Raw genomic sequence first — 12,425 nt, forward strand, 5'->3', positions numbered from 1 at the left:
CCAGCAAGTGCTAACATCTAATCAAGCCAAGCTAGTTTCCTGGTGAGGTGATAGCCTGGGTGATGAACCATTAAGGGGCTCTGTGGGAGACAACAATTGGGTGGAGATAAAGCCAGAGATTGCAGAGGTAGCAGTGATGTGACCTAGAAGTAAAGCAGAAAGTTTGAGAGAGGGTCAAAGAACAATATTTGATTTCTGTTTGAATCCAAAGCTGTAGCTATGGCAGAAACGGGAACCTTTGGGGTGTTGATGCTATGAAACCCTCCATCACAGACTCAGGTTGTCTATACGTGTAAATAAACCATATAGTATAAAGACACCACAGTCTTCTCTGTGCCTCATTGCCAAAAGGAAACACGAACCCGGGATAAGTGCCTGGAACCCCTGGAATCTTGCACTGCTCAGAGATTAGGGTGGCGTGCAACAGTGTATGCTTTGGGTTTTATTTTTATTTCCTTTTTGTACACTACCACAATGTTTTAATGCAGCATGGTTTGCACATTCTTTAAATAAATATAAACAATCCATTTCAGCTGTCCTTGGGTACGCTGAGATCACCAATCAAGTCCCTCACCTGCTAAATACCTGTACAGTATAAAGGGTAAAGGGGACCCCTGACCATTAGGTCCAGTCATGACCGACTCTGGGGTTGTGGCGCTCATCTCGCATTATTGGCCGAGGGAGCCGGCGTACAGCTTCCAGGTCATGTTGCCAGCATGACAAAGCCGCTTCTGGCAAACCAGAGCAGCGCACGGAAACGCCGTTTACCTTCCCGCTGTAGTGGTACCTATTTATCTATTTGCACTTTGAGGTGCTTTCGAACTGCTAGGTTGGCAGGAGCAGGGACCAAGCAACGGGAGCTCACCCCGTCGCAGGGATTCAAACCGCTAACCTTCTGATCGGCAAACCCTAGGCTCTGTGGTTTAACACAGCGCCACCCACGTCCCTTAAATACCTGTATAGCGGCTGGCTATTGAATGCAGGAGAGCAGGATAATAAAAAAATGTCAGCAGCAACCATTCCTGGAAAATACAGAATGATTGCCCTGACCTGAATAGATTGCCACCATGCATTTAGTAAAGAGCAAGTGTGCTCAATTATATTTTTTTACAGCGTAGAAGAGTACCTACCAGGATAGAGCCACTCCCTATTTTGCATGGCAGTAGCTGCCCTGTTCCATATTTGTTGTGGCTGAGGTTGTAAACTCAATACACATCTCTGGGAAGTACGTCTCACCAGGATGTATTTCTGAGCAGGCAAGTATAAGCTTGCACTTTCTTGTGAGCGCTGCAGAGGTAGAAGCGCTCCATGCGGCTTCTACTTTCAGAATTGCTCCAGGTCCTCACCCACAATCTTTCCATACACAGGCAAATACCTGCTTGTCATTCGAACCTGCACAATCAAGGCAAGCGTAATACTGCTGAACAGCCGTCAAAACAAAAAATGAGGGGGAAACAGTGGCATGTTTTTGTCACGCAGTTAATTGTCAAGTCGCAGCCTCCTTCCTGTTTATTCTGGAGTCTGCAGGTTTGTGCTTGTTGAAGTTACACCTGGGCTCAGAAAAAGTTTCTACCTTCCTGAGGCAGGCCTAATGTTGGGGTGGTGGAGGGAATCTGGGGAGGCAGCAAATCAACACCACTACGCCCTGGGGAACCTACTGAATAAATCCTGAAACTACTGAAAAATTAGCTGTGCATTAGGAGACAACAAGGCAGATGGAAGCGGCTTTTATTAATTCTGCCTCCCTCTTGCACCCCTTCTACAGTTGACTGTTCATTCCCAACACTCCTGCTAGGCTCCCAGATCAGGTGTAAGGCTGGCTGGAGTGGAGAGAGGAAGAGGTACAGTACACTTAATCTTAGACTCTGGACTCAGCGCTTTTACTTGGGGGAAGAGCTCTTTAGATGGTCACATGGCCTCGCTGCATTTAGGGGACCTTGTGTTCATTCTGCTGAGTAGAGCCCTGGACACGCGTTCCCGAAAAGCTTGTCATGGCGGTGCTACAGGGGCGAAACAACCTGTGCAAGGATGTTGTAAGATGGAAATGACAGCATCAACCACCAGCTAATTCTTCCATGCAAATGCAACTTGTTCAATGTGCTGTTTGGCTACAAAAAGACCTTTTTGTGAGGAAGCAGGTCAGTAAAAGCTCATAAGACCTTAGTGAACTCTTTATTCAAAGGAACAAACAGTTTTGGAGGCTTCTTCGTAAGCCTTGGTGATTTGTCTAACATTGGAGGCAGGGAGCAGGACTTAACACTCCACCTTTTCTCCCATGAATCGAACGCCATAGCTGCCAAGTTATCCCTTTTTTAAAGGGATTTTCCCTTATGCTGAATAGGCTTCCTCGCGAGAAAAGGGAAAACTTGGCAGCTATGTCGAACGCAGCATCAAGCGGTGCAAGACGCCAGATTCTGGCTACAGAGCTAGATCTTCTTAACTCAATACTGATGGCAGCCTATCCGAAGCAAAACACTTCGTCACCTGAGGAGGACATTCCAAACCCTGTCCCACAGCGCATTAAAAATAGTATATTGTGGTTATTTAATTGTGTTAATTAATCACTTTATACAAAAGGAAAAGTCTCAAAGCTGCTCAACAAGATAAAATACCACAGGTGAAACGATTTAAACCAGAGAAGTTAAAACAATTAATGCAAAAACACATAAACTGCTCACGTGATAACACCATATTAATAAGGAAAAGTCTTTGCAACCCCATTAAAAAAATGAGCACCATCATAAGGACCCACTTAATTACCAAAGGCCAGAGAAAATATAAAGGTCTTAGCCTGGCGCTTGAAAAATTATGATGGTGCCAGCCACGTTTCCCTGAGGAGAGTATCACAGGAAAGGCCTATTTTTGTGTAGCCACAAATGGGCCACACAGAGAAGGGCTTCTGAGAAAGAAGATGGGGCAGCATCCATACCCTCCAACATTTCTCCAATGAAAATAGGGATGTCCTATTCCATAATAAGAATAAGAATCACAAGCACATGACTCCTCCAAAAGAATCCTGGGAACTGGAGCTTCCCTCTCACACAGCTACAATTCCCAGCACCTTTAGCAAACTACAATTCCCAGGGTTCTTTGGGGGAAAGCAATGTGTACTGAATGGGCTTTAAATGTGTGGTGTGGATCTGAGGCCATGGAGCATTAACGCAGCCTGGAATTTCCCAGTTGTGTAATCGGAACAGGATTTGGGGGCAAGAAACCAGGCCCCATTCACTGGAGCAAGCAGTAAGACCACCAAGCACAGCAGCGCCGGCTTACCACATTTTGAAATAAGTTCGAAAGAAGATTCACATTGCTATTGAAAGAGGCACAGGACCCCCCAAGTGTCCCTATTTTCCAGGGACATCCCTAACTTAGAGAAGCCGTTCCGGTTTCTGATTTGATCCCGGAATGTTACACTTTTCCTTAGGATGTCCCTATTTTAATTGGGGGAATGTTGGAGGGTATGGAGTTATTCAACCCCTGAGTTGTCTGAAGGCAATCCTGTATAGGGAAGTTTTTGTAAATGTTTAATGTTTTATTATGTTTTTATATATGTTGGAAGCTGCCCTGAGTGCTGGGGCAACCCAGTAAGATGTGTGGGGTATAAATAGTAAAATTATCATTATGGGATGGGACATCCCTAGTTTCATCGGATAAATGTTCAGGGTCTCAAACTGCCTGTGGAAATGTGTCAAAGACCTGTGAAATGCTAGTATGTGAGTAAAGATCAGGGTTCCCCCCCCCCTTCCTTTTTTTTATTTAAAGCCACACAGAAAAGAGAGCATAGAAAACATCTGGTTAAAACAGCGACCTGAGGATCAGGGGTCCCTGCACTGAGCAATCTCACGCTATCATGTTGCACACCTGCACAAAAATTATTCCCCCCTCCCCATCTCCACAGGGAGGCAAACAACCCCCCCCCCCAGCTCCAGTAATCAGTAAGTCTTAATTCCCAGCATTTAAATCATTAGCTTTCAGGATTTTCCTGATTAATGAAGGGAGCTGGGTTTCACTGAGCAAACCCATTAAGGACTTGCTAATGCATGGTTTGATTTCACTGCCTGCAATTGAGCACATGGTTCCACAGTCCTTTGGGGACCACGGCAATTCATGCCGGGCTCAAGAGGAATCTCCAGACATCCAGGTCTCTCTCTCTCTCTCTCTCTCTCTCTCTCTCTCTCTCTCTCTCTCTCTCTGTGTGTGTGTGTGTGTGTTTTAATTCAGAAAGTAAATTCAATTCAATCTCTTAAACGCTCCAACTGTCCCTGATTACGTGGTGCCAATCTCTGAACTGATGTCCCTATCAGGTCTTTTTTTATTTTTATTTTTTAAAAACCCCATTATTAGCATGCATCCATTTCCATTGACTTCCTTTCTGCATTTTTTTTAACCAGATAACAAATGTTGCTGAACGCCTTTAAGATCTGCAAGCATTTCTGTCCATTGTTTCTGAAGCTTTATAAAGCACTTAGTTAATTCTGTAGATTTTTATGTATCTACAGTGCGGTGTGTTTCTATACGATATTAGAGGGATTTGATTTTGTATAACTTACGCACTTTATGGCCGCTTAAAAATAAGTGGGGTGTGTGCACTAAGAATGAGGAGCCCTCCAGATGTTGTTATTTGACTCCATCAATCCCAGCCATGGCCAGTGGTGAGGGATGGTGGGAATTGTAGTCCAGCACCTTCGAGAGGACCACAGGTTCCCCACCATTCTTTGAAGCTGTTGTGGTAGCTTTGCTATGATCATGTGTGCTGTGATTTCATTGCTGTTTTATTTGCCATTCAATGCACACAAATGCACAAATTTTATAACGGTCTGTGTGGGATATCCTGCCCAAATCGGGACCCTTTCGGGGGTGTGGCATAGGGCCTCACTATAAAGTTGAATGCACACCCCAGCATCTGCTTCTCACTCTGGTGCCCATTGGGACTGATAGGGCAGAAGCCAGGGAGGCCAACAGTAGATGGCGCTGCAGCTACTGGCAGGCAGAGCCCACCTGCTGATTGGTCATAACTATATAAAGTATATATTAGTATATAGAGCCCTTCTTCTGCATCTTGGGAGAAAAGTGATGATAAACCTAGACAGCATCTCAAAAAGCAGAGACATTACCTTGTCGACAAAGATCCGTATAGTTAAAGCCAGGGGTCAGCAACCTTTTTCAGCCATGGGCCAGTCCACCATCCCTCAGACCATGTGGTGGGCCGGACTATATTTTTTTTTTGGGGGGTGAACAAATTCCTATGCCCCACAAATAACCCAGAGATGCATTTTAAACAAAAGGACACATTCTACTCATGTTAAAACACGCTGATTCCCGGACCATTCACGGGCCGGATTGTGAAGGCAATTGAGCCGCATCCGGCCCCTGGGCCTTAGGTTGCCTCCCCCTGGTTAAAGCTATGGTTTTCCCAGTACAGTAGTGATGTATGGAAGTGAGAGCTGGACCACAAAGAAGACAGATCACTGGAGAATTGATGCTTTTGAATTATGGTGCTGGAGGAGACTCTTGAGAGTCCCATGGACTGCAAGAAGATCAAACCTATCCATTCTGAAGGAAATCAGCCCCGAGTGCTCAGGCTCCAATACTTTGGCCACCTCGTGAGAAGAGAAGACTCTCTGGAAAAAAACCTCTAATGTTGGGTAAGATTGAGGGCACAAGGAGAAGGGGACGACAGAGGACGAGATGGGTGGACAGTGTTATAGAAGCTACCAACATGAACTCCGGGAGGCAGTGAAAGAAAGGAGTGCCTGGCGTGCTCTGGTCCATGGGGTCATGAAGAGTCAGACACGACTAATTGACTAAACAAAAAGCCCTTAACAAATCTGAATCAGTTTACCTGCGAGTTTGCCTTACCCCATATAAACCCATTTGACCCCTTCAATCTCCTGAACTGACACTGTGCCAGATAATACCTGTTCTGCATTTGTAATAAATCTCTCTTTTTTTAGTACAGCAGCACCTACACATTGGAACTCCCTGCCTATTGACATCAGGCAGGCACCTTTGCTATACTCTTTACAACAACTGCTTAAAACATTTTTTGTATAGACAAGCCTACCCAGATATGTAGAATCTTTCCATTTTTAGATTATTGCTGGTTTTTATTTTTTATTTACAAAGGTTTGAAATACCGTAGTTGTTTTAAACTGGTTTTGCCGATGTTTTTACTGTTTTATTCTTGTTGCAAACCGCTTTGACTTTTTCCCTTGTTACGGAAAATTCTGGGTGCAAGGCTGCTCAGCCACCCAGCTCGTCAGGCAAGAGGCAGGTCCACTGCGGAATAAAGGAAGGAGTCCAGCCACCAACCGGAGCAAAATAGCAAGGTTTATTGCACAACAGGTTCAAGCTAAGACTGAACACCGGGCACAGGGTTACAAGAACTTTAAAAACTTCCCACCTAAATCCCAGAATGCATTACGAAAGCATCATCACTACGTACATCATTGTTACATACCATAGGCAACACATCAGAAAAGGGGAAGGTCTACATGGCATTAACATTTGGGTGGACAGGATTAGCATAAGGTAAATGACTTTGGGAGGAAGAAGAATGTGTGATAAGCACCAGGAGGAAATCTTTTGAGTATTTGCAAAGGGAAGACAATGAGGTCCAAGTCTGCATAGTCTATCACCTGGGGAGTCTGGAGGGGGAAATTCACCCCTTGATATCTTAAACTGTTGGAGGATTATCTGCTGGGCACCTTCCTACCGGTATGTGTGAGCTGCTGCCTAATGAGTTGATTTTATAAGATTTTTAAAGCTAGGTAACTTCCCTGAACTGTCAGGTCAAAATGATACATTTATGCATAATATTTGTAATATTTAACAACTTCAAAGATGTGCCCACCCCCCCACCCCGGTAATTTCTGTAACACCCTGCAACCATACAGGTTTTATGAAACAAATAAATAAGAAAGCAGGCAGGCAGGTGAGGACCAGCTGAGGCTTGTGATTGTGGGCAGCATCCTAATGGTTGTGCTGAAGGTACAAGGTGCACTTTAGTATGCAAACAAACAAACAAACAAACACACTTTCAGAGTAAAGGGACAGGCTGCATATGCAACATACATATATAAAGCACACACCCACACAATCTGGGGAACTGTAGTTTACTCTTCACAGAACTACAATTCCCAGCACCTTTAAGAAACGGCATTTCCTAGCATTGTTTGGAGGAAGTAATGTGCTTTAAGTGTCTGGTGAATTCACAACCTTGCTGAGAAGAAACGGGTGTGCTTTGGGAGGCCCCCCCCCCCATGTGCTTTAAGCGGCGCATGCTCCATCATTTGTGAAACATCATCCTTGTATAACAATGTTTGCCTGATTATGTCTCAGATAATCTCCTAAAGTGACACCTTTCTTCCTTCTTGGTGCTGATATGCTAGTTAAAAAAATATTCTTTAAAAAAATCCACTTTTATTTCCTTGCCACAATGATCCTGGAGAGAGGAGAAAACACTTTAATGGCCTCCTTTGCGGAGGGAAAAGACTTGAAATCCGTGGATGGTTGACAGCAATCCATTCGAACTCCTTTACCTGCTGGAAGCATTCATGAAAATCAATGCACAGTCATGCAAAGGGGAGGGAGGCTGCAAAACAGGAAGGCGCATTGACCTTGACGAGGCACTCCTCTCTTGAATTTAAAAGCAGATACGAAAAACTCTAGCTGCTAGTTTAAATTTCTTTAATCTTTCACAAAGAAAGAGGCAATGGTTGCCTTCCTGCATTTTTAAACTTCCCTTAAAGGCCTGCCACCATCAGAAGTTGCGGGGGGGGGAGAGGTTTTTCTCCCCCTCCACCGTCGTCTTTGAAGCGGTTTCCTTGTGGGAACAGAAAAAACATGGAAAGAATTCAATCCCGTACCGCAGCAAAACAGCATCGATACATGCTTTGAAAACCAGAGCTTTAAAAAGCAGGCTGGCGGGTGGGGGCAAGTGTGGGTGGGTTGCTAGCTCACCGTAGCATCCAATTATACCTGCCCTCTCTCCAGCATCAATAAGTATCCCCCCACAGGGATGGTGGAGGGAGGCGGAAGGGGGAGAGAGCCAGATCTATTTATTTTTAAAGGCTTACTGGGAAGGAATAGCTGCAGTTGAACCACGGATCCAAAGCGCCATCTCCTGGGCAAAGTGCTTCCTCGCTTGGATGATGCCTGCACTCTCTGCAAAGGAAGGTTGCGGAAGGGCGGGATCCTTGCGAAAATGCTCAGCAAGGCTCAGGAAGTCCGCCGGCAATTATCAGGGGAACGCTGCGGTGTTGTACGAAATGAAGGGGAACCTCCAAGCTCGGTCAACGGAGCTCCGTTTGAAGTGATGATGATGATGCAGTGGAGAAAACGGGAGAGGCCACAACAACTGCCGCCAGACCATACAGACATAATCAATGGGATGCTTATGAATGTGTCTGTTTCACTGTCTGCACAACCAACGATGCAGTATTATAATAATAATAATAATAATAATAATAATAATAATAATAATAATAATAATAATAATAATAATTTTTATTTATACCCCGCCCTTCCCAGTCAAGACCGGGCTCAGGGCGGCTAACAACAAATAATATCAACACAAGTATAAAAGAAACAATTCAGTTAAAACGCAGATTAATACAACATTAAAATTCAATTTTTAAAATAAAAAATCTACAAATAAGATAAAACCATTATGAAATAAAACCTTAGGGGAGGGTAACCAAGGGGTCAGACTGCGTCAGTCCGAAGGCCAAACGGAACAGCTCTGTCTTGCAGGCCCCACGAAAGATGACAAATCCCGCAGGGCCCTAGTCTCCTGGGACAGCGTTCCACCAGGTCGGAGCCAGTACTGAGAAGGCCCTGGCCCTGGTCGAGGCCAGCCTAACCACCTTGTGACTCGGGATCTCCAATATGTTATTATTTGTGGACCTTAATGTCCTCTGTGGGTCATACCGGGAGAGGCGGTCCCGTAGGTACGAAGGTCCTAAGCCGCATAAGGCTTTAAAGGTCAAACCGCATAAGGCATAGTCAATCGCAGTTTTCCAGTGCATGGCTGATCTTGCCATGTTTAGTTTTCATCTCCCACAGTTGTGACTGAACCCTGGTGAAGCAAGTGCTGGTGTCTCTTACCGCTTGGAGATTGAGTTGTTGCATAAAACATATGCTTTCTGCTACCTTGTTATTTTCGTTTTTAAGTGAGTGTTTAGGTTTTGTGATAGGTAAAGGTAAAGGACCCCTGGACGGCTAAGTCCAGTCAAAGGCGACTATGGGGTTGTGGCACGCATCTTGCTTCAGGCCAAGAGAGCCTACGTTTGTCACAGACAGCTTTCCGGGTCATGTGGTCAGCATGACTAAACTGCTTTGGCTCAACGGGACACCGTGACGAGTAGAGCACACGGAAATGCCATTTACCTTCCCGCCGCAGCAGTATCTATTTATCTACTTGCACTAGTGTGCTTTTGAACTGCTAGGTTGGCAGAAGCTGAGACAAAACAATGGGAACTCACCCCGTTGTGCGGATTCGAACTGCCAACCTTCCGATCAGCAAGCCCAAGATGCTCAGTGGTTTAGGCAGAGAGCATGATTGGTCCAAGGTCACCAAGTGAGCATCATGGCTGTGCAGGAATTTGATCCTGAGTCTACCCAGTCTTAGTCCAACAGCTCTAAACACTACACCATCATACTGCTTGAGAGCAGTCAACCCACTTGAGCAATTTTGGGTACTGGACAATTTATGCCCTGCATATTTTGCATTGCTTTAGCAGAGTTTCCAGTTCTAATTGTGAGCATTGTTGAAACTAGAGGTTTCCTCCTGAGTCAGTGCAAGTCCCAAGGCAGCTGTGAGCGCAAGGCTACCGGTAGCTGCCATATGGAGCATCCAGCTGGGGGTGGGAGGAATGCCCTGGGGGAGCTGCAGTTTCAACTTTACAGACAGGCAGGTGGCGGTACTGGGCTGACAGCAGCTACCGGTATTTGATGCTAAGCAAGGCTGAGCAGCAGATGTGACGCTGGTGACCACGAGAGGTGGGATATCAGGTCTTGCAGTGATCTGACAGAACTGCAGGATGGAGAATACAATCCTGTAGTTAAGATTCTGCTCAATCCTGTGCAAGTGCTCAAGTGTGTGTGTGTGGGGGGGCTCTTAATGTTCCTGTGGACAATTATTGGTGATTCAAATAATTAGTCCTATGTGCAGAGTATTTTATTGTAGTGAGAATTGAGTGGATGAAGTGATATGAAGGGTGTAAACAGATTTGTATCCGACCTTTCATCCAAGGAGTTTAAGGAGTTATGGTTCCACTTCTGCATTTTATTCTCCAAGATTAAGGAAAAGGAAACTGACAGGCACTGCCACCCACTGAACTGTTAAGTAGGAAGGCAGGCAGTGCAGACTGAGGTTAGTGGGGCAACATCATTTGTCCTGATTGGCTAGCTTTCACTGGGTCATGGGCCCCTTTTATAATGCTCCCTGCCTAGAAGTTGGAATAGCTCAGTCAGTAGAGCATGAGACTCTTAATCTGACAGGCATGCGTTTGAGCCCCATGTTGGGCAAAAGATTGCTGCATTGTGGTCCCTTCAAATGCTATGAGTCTATAATGCTCCCTGCCTGAGCTGTTGTCCTTAGAAGGTTGCAAAGAGTCATGATGTGGATAAAATTTGGGGGAAAGTCAGGGAAAATGGCTTGTTTATTTTATTTTATTTCATTTCATTTACACCCCACTTCATATTTCAACAGAAATCCCTACCATTTACAAACAAAAAGGAATCAATATAAGGTATACAATACAAATTCCACATTTGGAACCAAACTTTACTACTAATAATTTCATAGGAATTTCGCATTTTAAACCATGTGATTAAGTATCTCTAAAAAACAAACATAAAAATTAGATTATTATTATTATAATTATTAATTTAATTTCTGTGCCGCCTTTCATCTGAGGACCACAGGGTGGTTTACAATATAAAATCACAAAAATAAATACCATAGTAATAAACAAAGACAATAAACCTCCACAGTTTAAAAGGTCATATGAATTGTTTAGTCAATTACCGCAGTAGTCCCTAAGATAGTTGGATGGAGCCTTGTATGCCTCCTTCCAGAAACTTCTGCAGTCAACCTGGTGTCAAACAAATTGCTCTGCTTTCCTTTGGACGACATCAGTGAGGCTGGGGAGTGGGGTCTTCTCTTCTGGGCAGCCCAGGACCTCCATACACCCACCCCAGGCTTGCACCTTGGGGAAGTCATATCAGTGCTGCTAATGCAGCAGTTATAGGTAGGTAGCCGTGTTGGTCTGACGCAGTCAAAACAAAATTTTAAAAATCCTTCCAGTAGCACCTTAGAGACCAACTAAGTTTGTCATCGGTATGAGTTTTCGTGTGCATGCACACTTCTTCAGAATGTGTGCATGCACACAAAAGCTCATACCTATGACAAACTTAGTTGGTCTCTAAGGTGCTACTGGAAGGATTTTTTTATTTTGTTTTGCTAATGCAGCAGTTTGACTTCACCTCCAAAGGCACACTCCATTGCCTCTTGAGACAGACAGATGCCAACAACAACAAAGAAAATGGCAACATTTGTGTCATTCGCAGTAAGTACTGTAAGGTCTTTGAAACAGAATATAGCAAGAGGCATCAAAATGTGTCCGGATTACATCATAAAAACGTCATTAATATTACGAAAACACAAAATACTACCATCAGCATCATTCAACTACACAACAACCCTAGACAAAACTGATCAACCTTCACACCCCACACACAGAGCCAGTGGATTGCAGTGGTTGGAGTGCTGGACTGGGACCTTGGGAGATGCTGGGCTCAAATCCTCACTCAGCCATGAAATTTGCTGGGTGATCTTGGTCCACTCACAATCTCTCTGCCTAACCTACCTCACAGGGTTGTTGTGAGGATAAAATTCGGTGGGGACATATTGGCTGCCTCCAGTTACAGTTACTTGAACTTTATTATTGTTTTATGTTTGTTTGTTTTTAAGCAACTGCATCTGCACAGACGCACAAAAGGATTACTATACTGTACTGTACTAATTTAGGTCTGGATCCTACGGAGCGCTATTGGGTGGCCATGAAGAACCACTCAGTCGGGATCTGCCCCATCTAAGGAGTGATGCCAATCAGCATCTAACAAGCTCAGCTGTGTATCCCACCCCCCCAAAAAAAACTCTCCCCCCCCCCCAAAATCTCCCTTTTAGTAGATGCTTTCCCCTGTCTTCGAGGCAGAACTCTATACGCGGAGGCTCTGTTTCCGGGAGGGAAGCTAAACACGTGCGGACCTTCCCAGGCTTCTCCCGTTTGTGTGTGTGTGTTTTTTTTGTATACAGTATTACCGGTATAATTTCTTGACCTCGCCCCTCCGCGCGCTTGCTTCCTATTGGTCTCTTTCCCTTGCCAGTCCCCGCCTTCCGCCTGAGAAGGGAAGCTGCG

This window comes from Zootoca vivipara, chromosome 14, assembly GCF_963506605.1.
Source record: "Zootoca vivipara chromosome 14, rZooViv1.1, whole genome shotgun sequence".
Taxonomy (NCBI): Eukaryota; Metazoa; Chordata; class Lepidosauria; order Squamata; family Lacertidae; genus Zootoca; species Zootoca vivipara.